Source organism: Schistocerca americana, chromosome 7 (genome assembly GCF_021461395.2).
Source record: "Schistocerca americana isolate TAMUIC-IGC-003095 chromosome 7, iqSchAmer2.1, whole genome shotgun sequence".
In the NCBI taxonomy this organism is placed as follows: Eukaryota; Metazoa; Arthropoda; class Insecta; order Orthoptera; family Acrididae; genus Schistocerca; species Schistocerca americana.
This window is the reverse complement of record NC_060125.1, coordinates 631919795-631939804: the sequence shown is the minus strand read 5'-3', so window position 1 is coordinate 631939804 and position 20010 is coordinate 631919795. Positions and strand designations below refer to the sequence as shown.

Genomic DNA, 20010 nt, shown 5'->3' with positions numbered 1-20010 from the left:
TTTTCTAAATGTTTGTGAATCATATAACTTAGGTAGGACTTGGATGCCAGCCCAATATTCACCTAGTCAGATGTGGGAAACTGTGTAAAAGTCACTTCTAGGTGGCATACAGGTTCTCATCATTAATCCACTACATGGATTCAATCAGGAGCTGGCGCACCTACCCAAACCTCAGAAATGTAGTACTAACATGCACGGCAGGTAGACAAATCAGCACATAAAACATACAAATAATTTTAAAAAAGGACTTGCTAAGTCCTGTAGGATTAATGATGTTGACAAATCCTGTGTGTTTAATTTTAAATCAAATAAATATTTATTAAGTAAAGTTTGTGTAGCCGCACAAAATCAAACTACAAAAATGCAGTCAAATAATCTAAGCATAGTGAAAAGGTAAAGTATTTATTTAATTCATGTGGCTGCACAGCCACTCAACAAAAGCACACTCACCAACACTGATCAGAGATCAAAGACACTGACAAAACACCACACACACTCTACCATTTGCCATTAAATATTTTCTGTGACAATACAGACTACTGAATCCATATTAGACTCTTAAATAATGATTATAATTTCAGTTTAAAGCTAATTGCACACATGTAGAGGTTACTAGGTTAAGGTTAAAATTACCATAGTCATTTCGCGACTTCTTACAAAAGTAATCTCACAGTTTTATACAAGTTACTGAAGTTCACTGAGCATACCTACATCTGATTTTTCAGTGTGGCAAAGCTTACGCAAAATTTATGTACATTTTAATGACAAGATTATGTAAAGGATAGTTGCTACTCACCATTAGTAGAGATAGTGAGTCGTAGATAGGCACAACAGAAAGACTCAGAAAAGTAAGCTTTTGGCCAAAGAGGTCTTCATTGGAATTAGAACACACACACACACACACACACACACACACACACACACACACAAGCAACTCGTATGCACATGACGACAGTCTCTGGCTGCCGAGGTCAATGAAATACTAAATTGTGGGTATTCATACACTAGGAGTAAGAGGTAAGGGTATGGGAAACTAATACTGTGTTTTGTATTACTTGTAACTGCAGAGGAATTATAATCTGTTGTAGTTAAAACAGTTTCAACTTTTGTAATATTTATCCTAAAATCATACTTACAATTTCAATCAACTTGTCTCATCGCCATGGTGTTGTTGTTGTTGTTGTTGTTGTTGTTTTTTACATGGTTTTTCTGTATCGGGTGCGAAAGGTCTGTGAAGTAAAATCTGCTTGCCAAAAGTTCTCTTGTCTGGGTTGCGAGGCAAAGATCAAAAGAATGAGAGAACACAAGCTCCGAGAGCAGTATTGTAATATACTCAACACTGGTACAAAAAATCTTTGATGAAATCCTTATTTATGTCCTTGACAATGCCAGGATAAGTTGAATGTTTAACAATTCACAATACAGAAATGAGCACAAGTCTTGAGGCCAGTTCTGATGTACTGCTCGTGTAGAGAAAGTTGTGACTGCACTTTGATGATCCTTGACTGCTGCTAATTGGGGCTACTTGACAATAGGGCAAGAACTGGATAAAGCTGCAGTCAGGCAGTCCTTTATCCATGTGGTGTGAATGGTGCCTCAGCTCAGGGGGTGCGGCACTCGTGCAGCCGGCGGTCAGGTGGCACCTGACGCTGTCGGACAACAGCAGAACCTCTAGTGCCAACCTCTGAACCCTGAGCAATTGCCCCCTGTGTGTTATCGACTGGCTACAGTACCACAGTCTATAACATAGTTTCATTGAAAATGTAGTTTTCATCTTTCATTTCACCCACTTCTGCCATTGTTTCATTACCACTCTTCAGTTGCCCTGTATGCTTGCCCCCTTCAGAATTTTGAATAATGTATTTCGTTATTAATAAATGAAATAAATTTTTTCTGAGTCTGCAATCGTGAATATTTTCTGAATAAAACTGTCAAGATTGCTTAATGTAAGCATTATTTATAACATTGTTTCAGCTATTACCGACATCAGATCAAAACTCAGAACTTATATGACAAGAATTTGTTAATAATATAATTGACCATTCTTTCACAATCTACATGAGGTGTAGATTGCAACTTGAACCCAGATTTCCCACTTATTGCGAGCAGTTGCTTTACCATTAGCCGAATGGAGCACGTTTCATGACCAATCGTCAACCGTGTGTCTACAACCTGCACTCATACACCCATTATGTATATTCCTGTACTTGGCACACATTTTAATGGTAAGTCACTACTTGCCTAGGGTCCGAAAGGAACAAGCAGTGTTGTGGGTACAGCCATTGTGAAATATGTGAACTGTATTTGAAGTTGAAGTTGTGAATGTGGGCAATCATCAGCTGTATAATGGAATGATGACAGTGAAAATTTGTGCCAGACTGGGATTCGAACCCAGAATTCTCACTTACCATGAGTGGTCACTTTACAATTAGGCTATCCGAGCATGTTTCATGGGCAGACTCAAACTTCCGTATGATGTCAGCTGTGTGTCATCAAGCACTTGACTACTTCCAGACAACGCAGGCACTGCAATATCATATTTACCTCCAATACTGAGCAAGTGACTGGGTGTCCGAGTGCAGGTTGTAGATGTAAGGCAACCCCTCGGGATGAGTGGGAAATCAAGGTTCAAGTCCTGGTGCGGCACAAATTTTCATTGTGCTCGTTCCAGTATACAGTTGATGTTTGTCCGTGTTTGCAGCTGCGAGTATATTTTGTGTATTTCACAATGGCTGTAGCTGCTGCAGTGCCTGTTCCTTCGGACATGCATGTATCGTAATTCTAAAGAACACAGGCACTGCAATATTGTACTTGTTTTAAAAGTTCTGAATTTTGATTTGATAGTGGCAATTGCCAAAATGATGTTCACTCTAGATGATTTTTTTCACAAAATAGTGCACTTTTGTCAGCATTGTCAAAACGTTTTCCTAAATCAACAAAAGCTATAAACAGAACTTTACCTTTCATCAGCCTATCTTTTAAGGTATGTCATATGATCAGTATTGGCTCTCATATTCCTGCATTTCTCTGAAACTGAAGCAGATTTTCCGCAAGATCAGCTCCTACCAGTTTTTCCATTTTTCTGTAAATAATTCGTCTCAGTATTTCACAACCAGTTCTTATTAAACTGGTGATTTGGTAATAGTCAGCACCTGCCTTTTTTCCAAGCTCTTAATTATTATATTCTTCTTGAAGTCTGAGAGTATTTCACCTGACTCATATGTCTCACATACCAAGTGCAATTATTTACAGTGTAGGAAAAGATAGATTTGCTCCTTACCGTAAAGAATACAAGATGCAGAGAGGTACAATTAAAAGCTTTCGGCCACAGCCTTCATCAGCAAAAAAAGAAGCGGAGAAACACACACCATTCATGCACACAAGCAAGCACACCTCATGTACACATGCTTGCCAACCCTAGCAGATCAGACCAGAATACAACTGTCACATGGGATGGCAGCAGTAGCCTGGAGGGGGGCAGGGATGTGGAACGGATGGTAGTGTACAGATGGGAGGGACAGAGGGTGGACTGGCAGAGGATGGGAGACAAAAATGAGGAAGAGATGATAGGATAGTGAGGGTATAAATTGTTGGGTGGAGGATGTGGGGACAGTACGTTACCATAGGATGACGTTGGGATAACTCAACCTACAGTAACAGACTGTCCCCACACCCTCCACCCGACAGTTTACACTCCGTGTGTCCTGTCTTGTCCTTCCCATTTTTGTCTCCCATCTTCTTTGTTTGCTGCCCTCAGACAATGCAACCGCCCAACTTTCACTGCTCATCTCCTTTTCACTCCTCTTTTCTCCACTTCCCTGCCCCACAACCTTCTGATGCTACACCTGTTGGCATTCTATTCCCTGCACACTCCCCATCCATACACTACTATCCCTTCCTCTTTCCCTTCCCCTTCCTCCCCCCCTCCAGATTACTGTTGCTGTCCCACGTGATAGTTGCATTCTGTCCTGAACTGCCAGAGTTGACTGTCATGTGTGCACGAGTTGTGCTTGTTTGTGTGTTTGATGAAGGTTGTGGCTGAAAACTTCGTGTAAGGGTCTTTTAATTGTGGCTGTTTGCAACTAAACTTGTCTTCTTTACAGCAATTAGCAATCTGTCTTTTCCTACATTGTTGAAATTCCTACATGGAATTTCCATTATTTGATTTTGATGTGCAATCATTTGTTACGGCTGGCTTCCCTGAGGATCCCCGTAATTACGCGGGAATGTCGTCTGCTCCAAGGGCCTTGTGTCCTCTTAGTTTATTCAGTGCTCTGTCAAACTCTCCTTGCAGTATCATATCTCCCCTCTCATCTTTACTTAATTCTTCATCCATTTCTGTAATATTATCTCAGTGTTTGTTTCCCTCGTATAGACCTTCTATGTATATCTTCAAACTTCCCCTTTTTTTGTAGTATTGCCTTGCCATCTAAACTTTTAATATTCATACAGTTTTGTATGTTCGTAACACGTAAAATAAATATAGCTATACTTAGTGACAAAAATGAATAAAGTAAGTATAATGAGTGAATTTTTGATGACCAACTGATGTCAGAATCATTGACTGTATCGTCAGGCAATATTAACTCTGTAAAGTTGCTGCTGTGACCTTTTCACTGTTATCAGATCTTTTAACCGTCTGTGCATGTACTGAAGTCATACACTAATCTTACCAAAATTGTATCCTAAAATTATCAGACAGTTCACAGTAATCCTGTTATTCCACAGTTAAGAAAATTTGGCTGTCTGCACTCACATGGCTGACTGGCATCATAATGGAGCCTTGAGCAGTGGTTGCAACTTTTCAGAATCAAATCACATGATACTGGATTCTTTTGATTCGGAAACCAGTGTGAGTAAAACACACACACACACACACACACACACACACACACACACACACACACACACCAAATATACTCGTGTCTTCGGCAACCATAATGTTGATGGGTAGATGGCAGGAGAGTCAAGGAAACTGGCAGTAGGGACAGATGGGAAGATAAATGGGGTAAGAAGGAGTTAAAGAACTATTGTGAGAGAGACATGTGGCTCTCAGCCGCCATGGAGGAGCTGTAGACAACCAGAAGATATAGGACTTAGGCAAATTAGTGAAACATGATGATCTGAGGATTCTATCAATATAGATGTAATCAAAAGTCTCAAAACCATCTAAGTGCTGCAGTGACAACGTACATAGCTACAAAATATGAGAATGGACTACCTCTTACCTTGGCCTAATAGGTTAAGTAGAGGACAGTTGTAGAAAAGGCATGGAGATGTTTACTGAGCTGTCAACTTTGCATACTTTTTCAGCACAATCCTGCATTGGTATGTTTGTGCCACAAACAGGATTAGTGATAGTGCTGGTCTAAACTGGAAGTACTGGAACAGCAGGATAGGGGAAAGGGCAGAAAGCTGTGTAGTGGTAGAAGTGAAAGAGAACTTATGTGAACTTCCATGGAGAGAGAACATGGTCATCAGTCAAACCACACAGAAGTAGAAGATCGAGGAAAAAGGAGGTACTCAAAAAATAAAGGCAAAAAGACAAAAATAACAAAAACGTATCAATAGTTCATACTGATCAGCTGCAATGTGTCATTTGTGCAGGAAACATAAATTGTTCTTTCATTTTTTCCCCCTGATATACTTGCTTGAACCATCACTGTAAATTTGGAACAATTATAGGTTTTCATAAATGAAGTGTTAAGTTTGTCAGTGATTCCCTTTCTTCTCTTTTAATTTGACTGCTGTGTCATGTAATTTTCATTGAGGTTAGTTCTATTAGTTTGACAAGCAGAATGCCATGTCGATTATTGAACACACATGCATAGATCATGTAATAGCTTGGCTGTTGCCAACATTCCACCCATTAGTTTTCAGTATCCTGAGAGTGCTGCATTTGCTATGAATAAAATCAAGACAAAAATCTCGCCGTTGGCACTCTGGTTTACTTTCAGGAACCTCGAATTGCACTGTGGTCTTCGTGTAAGAACAGCACTCACTGTGCATTAGATCTGTTGTTAATCTTAGATTGAATCAAGTGTATCTCTTCTTTAACCATTAATATGGTAAAAATGACCACATATTTAAATTGTTGATGTTGTCTTCAGCCCAAAGACTGGTTTGACGCATCTCTCCTTGTTAGTCCTTTCTGTGCAAGCCCCTTCATCTCTGCATAACTACCACAACCTGTATCTGTTTGAATGTGCTTGCCATATTCAAGTCTTGATTTCTCTCTACGATTTTTACCCCCACACTTATTTCCATTACAACATTGCTGCCTCCCATCCTTTAGTCAAGTTGCAATATAAATTTCTTTTCCTTCATGTTATTTCTGTGCCACCTGATTTGCTATTTGATCTACTACTATAATATTCAACATTCTTCTTTATCATTTTCTTATTGTCTGGATTGCGTGTTGTCCATATTTCACTTTCATACGAGGCTACTGACCATACAAATACCTTCAGAAAAGACTTCCTTACACTTACATTTGTCACAATAAAGGATGACAGCCAAAACAGTTGCAGGATAAAAATTTATTAAAATTCTTGACCAAGGTTTCGGTACATATAAATATACCTTCATCAGAAGTAAAGAATCCTGAACAGGAAGACCCTTTCATTAGAAAAGCCTTAGCATCGGAAGTGAGAAACACAAAAGCTTAAGTAACAGTGAAATTACCAGAATAATACAGGCACAAAATCTTTAGTTACTTACTAAAATTACATCATGCAATGGAGATTAATAAATCAATTGTGCCAAAGACGTCATCAATAATTAAGACATCTTCTCCATTTGTACAACATGACTATGGGCACAGGGTCAATGCGAACAGTTTAGTACCAGTACTTCGCCTATGAACTATCGAGACAAGAGTGTGAAAGCACTAGGGCAGATGGTTTCCCCGAGAGAGGGCACTTGTGGTATGTGCCAGACACTCACGCATGATGTAATTTTAGTAAGTAACTAAAAGATTTTGTGCCTGTATTACTCTGGTAATTTCATTGTTACTTAAGCTTTTGTGTTTCTCACTTCCGATGCTAAGGCTTTTCTAATGAAAGTGTCTTCCTGTTCAGGATTTTTTACTTCTGATGAAGGTATATTTATATGTACCGAAACCTTGGCCAAGAATTTTAATAAATTTTTATCCTGCAACTGTTTTGGCTGTCATCCTTTATCGTGAAGAATTTCAACAGTTGCTGTTGCAGCCATGTTTAAAATCTTGACTTACATTTGTATTACACTAATGACGCACCCCAATTCCACACAGGTAGCACTATGACTCTATGGCCGGAGGACTTGTCTGGCTTAACAGTAACTTTGTGTACGAACCAGTGTGTATAGTTATGATTAGAATTCAGATAACGTCAGGTAACTGAATATCACAACTTTCATATAACTTACCACAATCCGCCGAACAATGCGTCAGTTGTTAAAGGTTTCACGCGACTGTGGCCACTCATTTTTCAGTGGGACAACTGCTGAACCCCTTTTTTCCCCATACTGTCTGTAAGAGCTGCCCATTAACTAGCAGTCACCGTTGGACCCTCCTGCTCCAGCTAGCATGGTAGCTCTCAGCTTGCATCATTGCCACAAGATGCCATTCCAAATGCCAGTAAATGTGGAAAAGATAACATTTGTGCCTCCTGAAAGCTCACCAAATCCAGTGCCATTCCGGCATGATTATCAAAATCCCTAAAGTACCAATTTACCTGATTATAAGATGACCCCGAATATGAGACAACATCCCTTTCTTTAAGAGGCTCCTTGAGAAGAAATTATTTTTTAACATATTCTGACTAATGCAAATTACAAATGCCGAAATGGTTAACATACATCTATTCTAAACTTATAACACTGATTGATTGTTTACATTTTGATAATGCTAGGAGAAATAAAATAAACAAAAAGAAACAGTTTACATTAATTTTTATCTTCATTACGTTTATTGTTTACTTAGACTGTCATCTCTGGTATCACTATTTTTCATCCTCCTCCTCCTAATGGGGCAACAGTGAAACTTATATCTTCATTGTCACAAATATTTGGCTGTTTCTCCTGAATAATTTGCAATTTCTGAGGTTGTGATTCACATGGGACTTGGAAAGCAGCTGTTCACCCTCCACCCCTCACCCCCACCCCTCCCCGAAAACATAGTGAATTTCACTTCTATACTGACATGAGAATGTTACAATGTCTGTTGCTTCCAAGCATACCGTCTGCCTATTGCTCTCTCATTGGCTGCGTAGAACCAGCAGCTGACACACCCCCTATTGTTCCTGTCATACCTCACGGTAAGTGTCGACAACATTGCTGCATGAAACACATAAGTATACCACTGGCCCCAATTTAGACTTTTAGCATATCCTGCAGAAATGTATGCTATAGTTGAGTATTTGTCCAATGTTAAAGTCAGTTCAGTTCCGAATGTGAGCAGTATACATTCCCATGGTTGGCAACACAACATAATTTCTGCTCACTCACTGCCAATCTTGTTTTGCTGTGCCTCACCCAATGTTGCGTAGTGGTGTTCTTTGGCAACAGAGAATGTGGGCAGCAATATCTTCAGGGTGCACATCATATGTAACAACAGCAACTAATATGTAAATAAAAGATCACACTTACGATTCAGTCCAATTCTTGAATCTGCAGTGTAGTAATGTCTGTTGGTACTATATCCAAAACAGGTCTTTCTGTTGTAATTTATTGTTAAGATAACAACTGAAGTCAGTTTAATGTGATTTATTTTGTTTTTTAGACATTTAATTCTATATTAATTTTCTTTCTCATTTCATCTGAATGTCATCAGCTTACTCCAAAGCTGATTAAAAGCTGGTAATTTTTTTCTGCAGTATTCTAATACATGAACAGTGAAGGAATTTCTCATTTGCAACCCAAGTGTCAAATCATTACAGTGTCTCATAAACAAATAAGATATTGACTTGGGTACAGAATGAAGTAATGGTTTTTGAAGCAGAAGATTTTCCCCAATGAATGTTATCTTTACCTAAAAAGCAGCATTAATGTATGTATACGGTATCCAGATGTATGAAAACTTTTATTACAATCCTGTTCAAATACAAGGGTCACTCCAAAAGAAATGCACACTATTTTTGTAAAAATACAGTTTTCAATCTGCATGTGTGACAGTTTTACAGTGTGTAGATACATCCTTCCCACTTGTTTTTGAACTTAGTGCAACCTGTTCCCACCAGTGGCGCCGTCACAGCATGTCTTCAAGTTGGCTGCTACACTTGACATTTGTCAGAAGCAATGTGCTGTCATAGAATTCCTGTGCTGTGAAAACGAGACAGTGGGAAACATCCACAAGAGGTTGAAAAGGGTGTATGGAGATGCTGCTGTCGATTGCAGTACAGTTAGTCGGTGGGCAAGCAGGTTACGTGATGAAAGCAAGCACAGCAATATTGAGGATTGTCCTCGCAGCGGCAGGCCTTGTGCTGCACACACTCCAGGCAATGTGCAGGGAGTTAACGAATTGGTGACTGCTGACAGACGCATCACAGTGAACGAATTGTTATGCTACGTTGGGATAGGGGAAGGAAGTGTGTGCAGAATACTGAAAGTGCTGGCGTTAAAAAAAAGTTTGTGCCAGGTTGGTTCCCAGCATGTTGACAGTGGCTCACAAAGAAACAAGAAAAACGGTATGCAGCGAACTTTTGGAACAGCATGAGAATGGTGGAGATGAATTTCTTGGAAGAATTGTGACGGGTGATGAAACAGGGCTCCATCATTTTTCACCAGAGACAAAGAGGCGATCAGTGGAGTGGCATCATGAAAATTCACCCAAGAAAAAAAATTCAAAATCACACCTTCTGCTGGAAAAGTTATGGCTACGGTTTTTTTCGATTCCGAAGGACTCTTGCTTGTGGACATCATGCCAAGTGGAACCACCATAAATTCTGATGCATATGCGACGACACTGAAGAAACTTCAAACTCATCTGAGTCGTTTTCGGCCACATCGGCAAAAGCAGGATGTTTTGCTGTTGCCCAACAATGCATGGCCACATGTCAGTCAAAAAACCATGGAAGCGATCACAAAACTCTGATGGACAACACTGAAACACTCGCCTTACAGTCCTGACCTGGCTCCATGTGACTATCATCTCTTTGGGATGGAACAAGCTTTGAAGATGAAGACTCTCTTGTGGACACTGGCTCCAACAGGTTGGTCTAGAATTTTACTGTGCGGGTATACAAGCGCTGGTTCCAAGATGGCGTAAGGCAGTTGAGAGGGGTGGAAATTGTGTGGAGAAATGAAAATATTGTTCCTAAAGGATTATCTACACACTGTAAAACTTTCAAACATGTAGAATAAAATATGGATTTTTAAGAAAATAGTGTGCATTTCTTTTGGAGTGACCCTCGTACAAAACAAGTTTGTAAGTTGATAGAACTGTTCAAATACAACAAAAGTTTCTAGAGTGATAGAACTTATTATTTCCTCCAGTGTTTCACAAAATTGTCAGTTTTTAAGCAGAGCATTAGATTGTTGTTGTCGCGTATCCCTTACACTAGCAACACGAGTCAGATGTCACGTGACTGGTCAAATGAGGTCGATACTGTATCGTGCGCTTCGGCGTATCGGGAAATCCCAAGCCTGTTTGAATGCAAGCATTGTTTGGTACGCCCTCTCCTTTGGGATTGTTAAAAAAAAATTGTATGAAAACTTAGTAGCCAAACCTTCATTTGTAAATGTAAGACACGACGTAATATTAATCTACTAAACAATTTTAAAATGTTTACCTCAGCATAACTTGCGTAATCTGCAAATATAAGATGACCCCTTATTTTTCAAATGCTGAATCTGGGAAAGAAACCTTGTCATATAATCAGGTAAATATGGTACTTCCCAAGATTAGTCTTTATGTACAAGCTGAAAAACTAGCGAGGGACTTTCATTTATTATATGTATTGATTCTGGTAATAATAATTTCATGTGGCTCAATGTCCTTGGGTAAATGTTTCAATTGGTTGTTACTTTGGACATTCGCTTGTCCCTAACAGCTATCTAATGGGAAAGGGGACCTACAGGTTAACATGGAGTCCGAACAACGTTTCTGACAAATGTCCATGTCATAGAGAGGTGAATGGTATGTTAAAAGGCAGAAAGACAGACTGAAAAGTCCATAGTCCAATTGGGATTTGATCCCACTACCTGCCGGTTTCCATACATGCACTTTACTGGTAGACCACCAGTTCCAGCACTGGTTTTCGTCAGCCTTCATTGCTCTATAGTTGTGACACCTGTACCTCGAGGTGGCAATGACATCGTTTTCACATATAAATCCATCATCACCACCTTACTTATTTTGACTACATTCCTTTATGCTTGTTTTGTTTTTATTGATGTTCATCTTATTATCTCGTTTCAGGAAACCATCCATTCTGTTCAACTGTCCTTCCAAGTCCTTAATCATCTACGGTAGAATTACATTGTCATTGGTAAATCGCAAGGTTTTTATTTTTTCTCTCCAGGTGTAAATTCCCTTTTCAAATTTCTCCTTGGTTTCCGTCACAGCTTGCTCAATGCACAGACTGAATAATATCAGCAACAGACTACAACTCTGTCACACCCCTTTCTCACACTTTGGCTTCCTTTCACGCCCTTTTAACTTTTATGGCTGCAGTATGATTGGTATACAAGTTGTGAATAGGTTTTCATTCCCTATATTTTATTGATGCCATCTTCGAAATTTCAAAGAGTTGGAGATCTAGTCCATGTTGTCAAAAGCTTTCTCTAAATCTATAAATGTAACTTTTCCTTTCTTCAGGCTATCTTCTAGGATAAGTTGAAGGGTCAATATTGCATGGTGTGTTTCTACATTTCTTTGGAACCCAAGCTGATCTTCTCTAGTGTTGGCCTATATCATTTTTTCCAGTTGTCTGTAAATAATATGTGTCAGTATTTTGCAACCATGACTTACTAAAATGATGGTTCGGTAGTATTCAGTCCTGCCTTCTTTGGATATGGAATTATTACATTCTTCCTGATGTCAGAGTGCAATAATTTTTTCATGGCTGGCTCTCCCACGGATTTTAATAATTGTGAGGAAATGTTATGTACTCCAGTGGCCATGTCTTTGATCATGAGATGATATGATGTACATTCATTAAAATGTTAAATGACTTTATAATGTTCAAAGTGTCTAATTATACTTGTTTGTCTGTACGAAGCTTTTTGTGGATTACGCACAGCTGAAGATGGCAGCTATTTGCCAAAACCAGTAACGTGCCTTTGTTTTTATATATCTAAGCAATCATTAGCATAATAAATTATTATACAATCCTTGTTTCCTTTTAAGTCTTACAGTGCCCTGGCAAATTCTTCATGCAGTACCATATCTGTAAACGTGAAAAGTAGGAAGGAAAGGAAAAGTATGGGTGGGAAACTATGATGGCTAGCCACACTGGCATTGTATTAATGCAATGGTGAAAATTGAAAATTTGTACCAGATTCAGACTCAAACCCAGATTTACTGCTTCTCATGAGCAGTTGCCTTAACTGCTTCGGCCACCTGGACACTTATCATGCTGCAATGCAGCTGTGCTCGTCCATAAAACTGTGCTCGCGGATTCTAATTCACGTAGGTGTTCAGTTAATATTTGTGCATTTGCGTTGAAACAGAAGTTGAGGAGCCATTATCCTCTTCACATATGGGTCATGTGTTCTGTCTGACATCAATCAGAAGCACACTTTATTGTATCTTACCATCTCATCTTCAGTGTCTTCCTCTTCTGTTTCAATAATATTGTATTTAAGTTTTTTTTCCATTATATATCCTCTGTATATACTCCTTCCACCTTTCAGTTTTCCCCGTCTTTTTTTGGTCCTGTCTTGCCACCTGAGCTCTTGATATTCATACGAGTTCTTCCATTTCCTTCAATGGTCTCTCTAGTTGTTTTATAAACAGTATCTCTCTCTCTCTCTCTCTCTCTCTCTCTCTTTTGTCCTCTACCTATTTCTGCCTATCCATTTAGTACTTTGTCAGGCACATTCTTTAGATGTCTTTAGTCCCTTGTGCCTGCTTCATTTGCAACATTTTTATACACTACACAAAAAGCGCAACAATTCCATTTTTTTTTTTTTTTTTTTTTTTTTTTTTTGTAATTTTTTGTCACTTTTGTGACACTAAGCTACTATTTTTGTGATAAAATAATGTGGTACAGTCCCACCTCAGTATCACAAAAAAATATAAATAAATTAAGCCAGAGATGAGGAAGTAACACAATTGGATTCACTCTTCCTGCAAATTTTGAGGAACCTCCTTAAGGTAATCCATCGTGATCTGTGGTGGTTCAAATGATGTTGCTCATAACAAAGATTTGCATGCTGCTAATGTCTTAAAATCGACTCTAAACCACCTGAAGCATTCCAACGTAATTGTAGTTGATATTCCACACAGTCATGACTTATTACAATCCTCGTGTATAAACAAGGCAGTAATTGCAACAAATAGATGTTATGCAGATATCTGCAGCAGTTTTACAAATACTCATAGGATCGAAACTCACAAATTTGGCAGAGACCTTTACACCACTCATGGTCTTCACCTTAACTGCCATGGAAAAAATCATTTAGCTACTATAATTTGTGACGTAGTTGCAAAGGCAAGGATCAATGTGAACACAAAAGAATCAGATTTGATTGAAGAATGTACCAGGACACAAAATAATTGCAGGAATGGATATAGGCAGACTACATTGGACAACTGGATGGTGAAAAAACAAGAAAAAAGTGCGTCTCCCCAATCTCCAAGTGTGTGGAAACAGACTAATTTGGAGAGATGGGTAGTAAAAAATATATTGCCCAGACCTTCAATCGAAACTTCTTTTTTAGAGAAAGGAGTGTAGCTGCTTCTGCTAAACAAAAACTTGCAATTTATCACCAGAACATTAGAGGCCTAAGTAGTAAGATCAGTGTGCTTATAATCAATATACATGAGCCACAAGGTATAGATTATTCCCATGTTTTATGTTTTAGTGAGCACCATATTAATTCTGGTATAGAAAAACTTATAATAAACAATTATTATTTATCAACATCATTTTGTAGATAATGTAAAGAAAACGGAGGTGTTGCCATTTATATTAAAAACTATATCATGTGTAGAGTAATTAATGTGCAGAATTATTGTTTAGAACATCATTTGGAAGTGTGTGCCACAGAATTTTCCTTGAATAATTCCCATATATCAATAGTCAAAATATACAGAACACCTTCAGGGAACTTTAGTCTCTTTTTGAATAAGCTAGATGCTCTCCTAGTATACATATTCAAACACAAAACAGATGTGATAGTGCTTGGGGACTTCAATGTTAACTTTCTAACAAATTCTAAAGACAGATCGGACCTAAAAAATCTGATGTCCACATATAATCTGGTTTCTGTGGATAGTTTCCCTACTAGAATAACTTCTTGTATAAGCACACTGATCGATAATATATTTATAGACCAGACCAAAATAGGTGATACGACTACCAGGCAAGTCATAAATGGTTTATCTGATGGACAAAGACTCACTATAAACAGCACAAGTATTTATGTGAATTATAGTGGTCCCTGTTGGAAAACAGTTAGGACAGTTAATGAAGAAACCATCCAGATTTTTAAATCATATCTCCAAGCCACAGACTGGGCAACTATGTATAATTTAGAAAATATGAATTCCAATCCAGGATGGAGTGTAACAATACCAGAGAAGGAAAGTTGCTACCCACCATATAGCGTAGATGCTGAGTCGCGATAGGCACAACAAAAAGATTCACACAATTGTAGCTTTCGGCCATTAAGGCCTTTAGTGTGGTTTCAGTTCTCCGAGACTGCAGACGTGTGTGCAAGTTGCATTTGCATGTGTGTGCGTGTGTGTGTATGTGTGTCTACTGCTGACATAGGCCTTAATGGCCGAAAGCTATAATTGTGTGAATCTTTTTGTTGTGCCTGTCACGACTCAGCGTCTCCGCTATATGGTGAGTAGCAACTTTCCTTCTCTGGTATTGTTACGTTCCAACTACAATTTTTTCAGTAATGAAGTGGCACTTAGATTTGAAAGCATCTTCCCAGAAAGTATATACAAGATCCAAACCACAAAACATACCAAAAAGCCCTGAGTAACCACTGGTATTAAGATTTCATGCAAAAGGAAACAAGAAGTGTACATTGCTACAAAAATACTGCAAAGTACTAAGCAAAATTATTCAGAAGTCAAAAAGTTTGTAACTGTGCTCAAAAATTAATAAATCTAGAACAAAATGAAAACCATATGGGAAGTGATAAAGAGTGAAACAGGTACAAAATCAAAATATTGTGGCAAAAATTTTCAGTGAGCATTTTCTAAGTGTTGCTGAGAAAGCAGAACACAATGACTCCTTAGAAGAAGCATTAAAAATACTGAAAGGTCATTTCCCAAACTCCATACAGCAGATAGGTATAGCCCCTATAACAGTACAGGAAGTAAGAAAAACCATTATTTGTTTAAAAGCAAAAAATTCAACTGGTGTTGACGACATCTCTAGCAAATTGCTAAAAGCCTGCTGCAATGAGTTCAGTGAAGTCCTAGCTCATATATTCAATGCCTCTCTCAAACAAGGTATCTTCCCAGAAAGGATGAAATATGCTATTGTAAAGCCCCTCTACAAAAGAGGCAATGACTCATTTGTTACAAACTATCGACCTATCTCTCTTTTGACTACATTTTCTAAAGTTCTCCAAAAGCTAGTATATGCCAGAATAGTTAGTCACCTAGAAAAACATGCAATAATGAGTAAAAACCAGTTTTGATTCAGAGAAGGTATCTCCACAACTGAAGCAATATTTTCATTTACAAATAATGTTTTGGAATGCCCCAACCAAAAACCATTGTCTGTGGGCATATTTTGCGATCTGTCTAAAGCTTTTGACTGTGTTAGTCATAGAATACTTACAGAGAAAGTATGCCACTATGGACTCCGAGGACAAATTGGCAACTGGCTCAAATCCTACCTACAGGGCAGACAACAGAAAACAGTGCTAGATGGAACAATAGTCACATAGGAGGGGCAAAGTCTGACTGGGGAACAGTAAAATGTGGAGTTCCACAAGGTTCTGTCCTTGGTCGCCTGCTATTCCTTATATATATCAATGACCTACCATTGTCTTCAAACAGAGCAAGCAATTTTATAGTGTTTGCTGATGACACAAGTATAGTAATAGACACTAAGGTACCCTCTGATCTAGAATTAAATGCCAACCATTTACTTGAGGATGTTCTGAACTGGTTCACAGTAAATTCTCCATCAATAAACCTCAGGAAAACTAATTATATTAATTTCCATTCTGGTCTCAAAAGTGCACAGGAAATAAACATTATACATGAGAGCCAGCAGATACAGAGAGCAAATTGTTTGAAATTCATGGGCATATATATATAGGTAGCAGGCTTAACTGGGAACAGCACATCAACCAAACCCTGAAAAGGCTCAGCTCAGCAACATTTACCGCTCAGATAATCACAAAAATCCAAGACATAAATGTCTCAAAATCTGCTTACTTTGGCTACTTTCATTCACTTATGTGTTATCGAATAATCTTCAGGGGCAATTCACCACTATCGAAAAAGGTTTTTACAAGTCAGAAAAAGGTTGTCACGATCTTTTTAAACAAATAGGGATCTTAACTGCTGCTTCACAATATATCTTTTCATTCATGACATTCATGCTTCACATTCCTTCTCAGCATGAAACAAGTTAAATGTACCATCACCATAACACAAGGAGGAAATGTGACATACACTGTGACCTGAAAAACCTGTCCCTGGTGCAAAAAGGTTTGAAATACAAAAGCACAAAAATGTTCAATTCACTTCCAAGTTATATGAAGTGTCGAAGAGATAAAAAGTACTGTTTACAAATAATCTAACGGAGTTCATGCTTGAAAAAAGTTTCTATTCTCTAGAAGAATTCTATAGCAGAGATAGCTAATTTTATTTCCCAAATACTGTTGTATATTCCTGCCTCAGTATATCTTTCTGTGTTAATCAGATTAATTGGTGATCTGTAAAAAATTGTTTGGAAAAAATCAGAATGTTGTATCTGGAACTCTGCTTGTGAGTGTAATTTTATTCTACTGATTTTGTTTCCAACTTGTATTATTAATCTTTGTTTATTGTCCTTATGGAAACTAATATGTAATAATGAATAAATGATTTTAACTCTTTCCACATCCATGCATTAACACGCAGAACTGGATCTACGGAATGTGTATAGCAATAAATAAATAAATCTCTGTTCTGGTTTTCTACGCTTCACGATATACTTCATACCTCTCTTTGCATCATCAAAAACTTGCGTTACTTCCTCTTACACCAATCACGACAGCCCACCATTCGGGCATGCTCCTGGTAAATGCTGCTATGTTCTCTTGAGGAATCATCTCCCGTTCTCTCAAAAGGACCTCCATATATTTACAGGGTACTGAATACTGCTGATAGTCCTTCTTCCCACCTGATCCCACACGTGTTCAGCAGAATTCAAGTCAGGGCTGCGAGCAGGCCAAGTCCTAGCAAGAATCTTCAGTTCATCCAAGAACTTTTGCACAACTCTAGCAACAAGCAGGTGTGCGTTGTCATGCATTAGTGTAAAACCATCACCAGTAAACGGAGAAAAAGGCACAACATGATCCAAAAGGATTTCCTCCACATACTGATGTACAATAAGGTTTCCATGCTCCCTGAAGGCCAAATCCATCCTTACAGTCTCACTGATTCCTGCACACATCCTGAAATGGTGTTCTGGATGACAGTATACAATGGGAATATCTTTCCCTGGGTGTTCTCCAGATCCTATTTCTACCCTCATGAGATCCCAGGCAAAATCATGATTCATCATTGCTCGTATTGTTGTACTCTCCAGCCACAATACGAGGGCTATGCCGAAAGTTTTTAGCACCATGTGTGAAAAAAAATTTTTTGCAAAAAAACGTTTACAACTTTTCAAAATACTCTCCATTAGCATGTATACATTTTTTCCATTCTCTGAAACCACTTAGAAAATGTGTCAGTCCAAGCTTCTTTTGGGATGTCACTTAGTGCACTCTGGTACACTGCAATGGCCTCTTCATCTGATGAAAACCACTGCCCTCGAATTTTTTCCTTAGTCTTAGGCAGCAGAAAGAAGTCACAGGGGGCCAAGTCAGGTGAATAGGGGAGATGGGATAACACTCCCACTTTTTCCTTCTTCAGAAAGTCCATCGTTCTGGCAGCCCTGTGCGCAGATGCATTGTCGTGATGCAGCAAAAGGTGCCCATTCTTGGACTTTGGATGCTGTGGCTTCCATGTGGCGATGACTTTTGGAAGACAGTCGTTCATGTACCATTCAGCATTGACTGTATGAAGTGTGTCCAAGGTCACAGAGGTGAGATGCCCGATCTTTGTGAAAAAAGCTGCCACCATCTTTTTTCCAGAGCTCCGACTTCGTCGACTTTAGTTGGTGGTTCCTCCCCTGGAAAGCACCACACAGAAGACTGTCTCTTCGTTTCAGGGTCTTTATGGTAGACCCACATTTCATCACCTGTGACGGTATTGTAGGTGTCTTGGGACTTCCCTCCATTGAATTTTTCGAGCATGGAACGACACCAGTCCACTCTTGCCTCCTTTTGGCTTTCTGTCAGGGAATGTGGCACCCAACAGCCGCATCTCTTAGTAAGGCCTAAGTGACTATGAACGATGGTCTGTGCTGCTGTTGATCCAATATTTAGGGTCCCTCCAATGTCGCAAAATGTAAGATGTGGATCTTCTTTGATCATTTTCCTCACAGCATCAATGTTTTCAGGAGTCACAGCTGTTGCTGGTCGACCGGGATGAGGTTCATCTTCAATTGATTGCCAACCCCTCGAAAACTCGCGAAACCAATTTCCAACTGTGGGCCTAGAAGGGGGAGCTTCACCAAAAACACGCAGCAAAGAAGAATGGTATTCTTTGGCACTTAAACCCTTTTTATAATCATAAAAAATCATGGCGCGAAAGTCGCGGCGCGACAGCTCCATCCTGCACCGTCTCTGACTCAGCACTGCCTGTGCTTTCTTACCGCGCTGTGGGGGAATCACCGCTAGCCAGGGGCTGCACGCGCACATCCCAAGGTCGAAAAACATCGCTCTTTCGAATGAAAACAACCCCATTGTCCTCCGCCTTACGGTTTACGGGCTGCTAAAAACTTTCAGCATAGCCCTCGTATTCGCTTGTGAAATTTAGTCAAGCTGTGCAGTGCCCTCTGGTGAATTTTCTATAGCAGGACATTCTGAAGATTAGTTTCTTTCAGTCTTCTTGGGATGGTTGTCTCACAAACATTGACCTCTCAAAGTTGGTTGAGTCAATTTTGTGCTTCAGTGGTGATGGTATGATGGTTATGGAGAACTAGCTGTAGTAAGAAGTGGTAATCACTTGGCGATGTTGCCCTTCTCAAGCCCAACCCTGGTTCCTTGCATAAACTCTAGTTTCCCTGTACCTTTGAACAGTTTTGCAAATCGTGAAAGGTATAGCTGTCAACACTTTCACAGTGTAATTCATGCTGCAATCCTCTTCCACCAAAACAACGGCGCTTGCAGCAGCATCTTCAGGGTTTAATGGCATGCTTATTCCAGAAGTATGATTTAGTAATTACAGAAAGATTCTACAAAAGTGAATGATTTAAAGGGAAACAATACAGGTTACAAAAATAAAGTGTTACAAAAGCAGGAAAACATTTTTGCATTACAACCAGTAATGCGCTTTTCAGGTTTCATGGGAAAAAGCTGTTATGGCTAGTTCAGTAAACTATTGGCACTTCATTGTTTGCTCACAAAGCAATGCCTAAACATACTCTTCTAAACATATAAAATAAAGTGTTACACTTCGATTAAATAAATAATTATATATCATTTATTATGAGGGTGTTTTCTTTTTAAAAGACACTGTCGTGTTACCTATATGATCATTTGCTGCCTTCTCTGTTTCATCTCTTGGAGCTACCCATT

General features: G+C 39.0%; 1 protein-coding gene across 1 annotated transcript in view; it reads left to right on the top strand.

The window, feature by feature from the left end:
• The window catches only part of LOC124623180 (nuclear cap-binding protein subunit 1), a 179413-nt gene that overhangs the window by 134778 nt on the left and 24625 nt on the right, over window positions 1–20010 (top strand). The window lies entirely within an intron of this gene.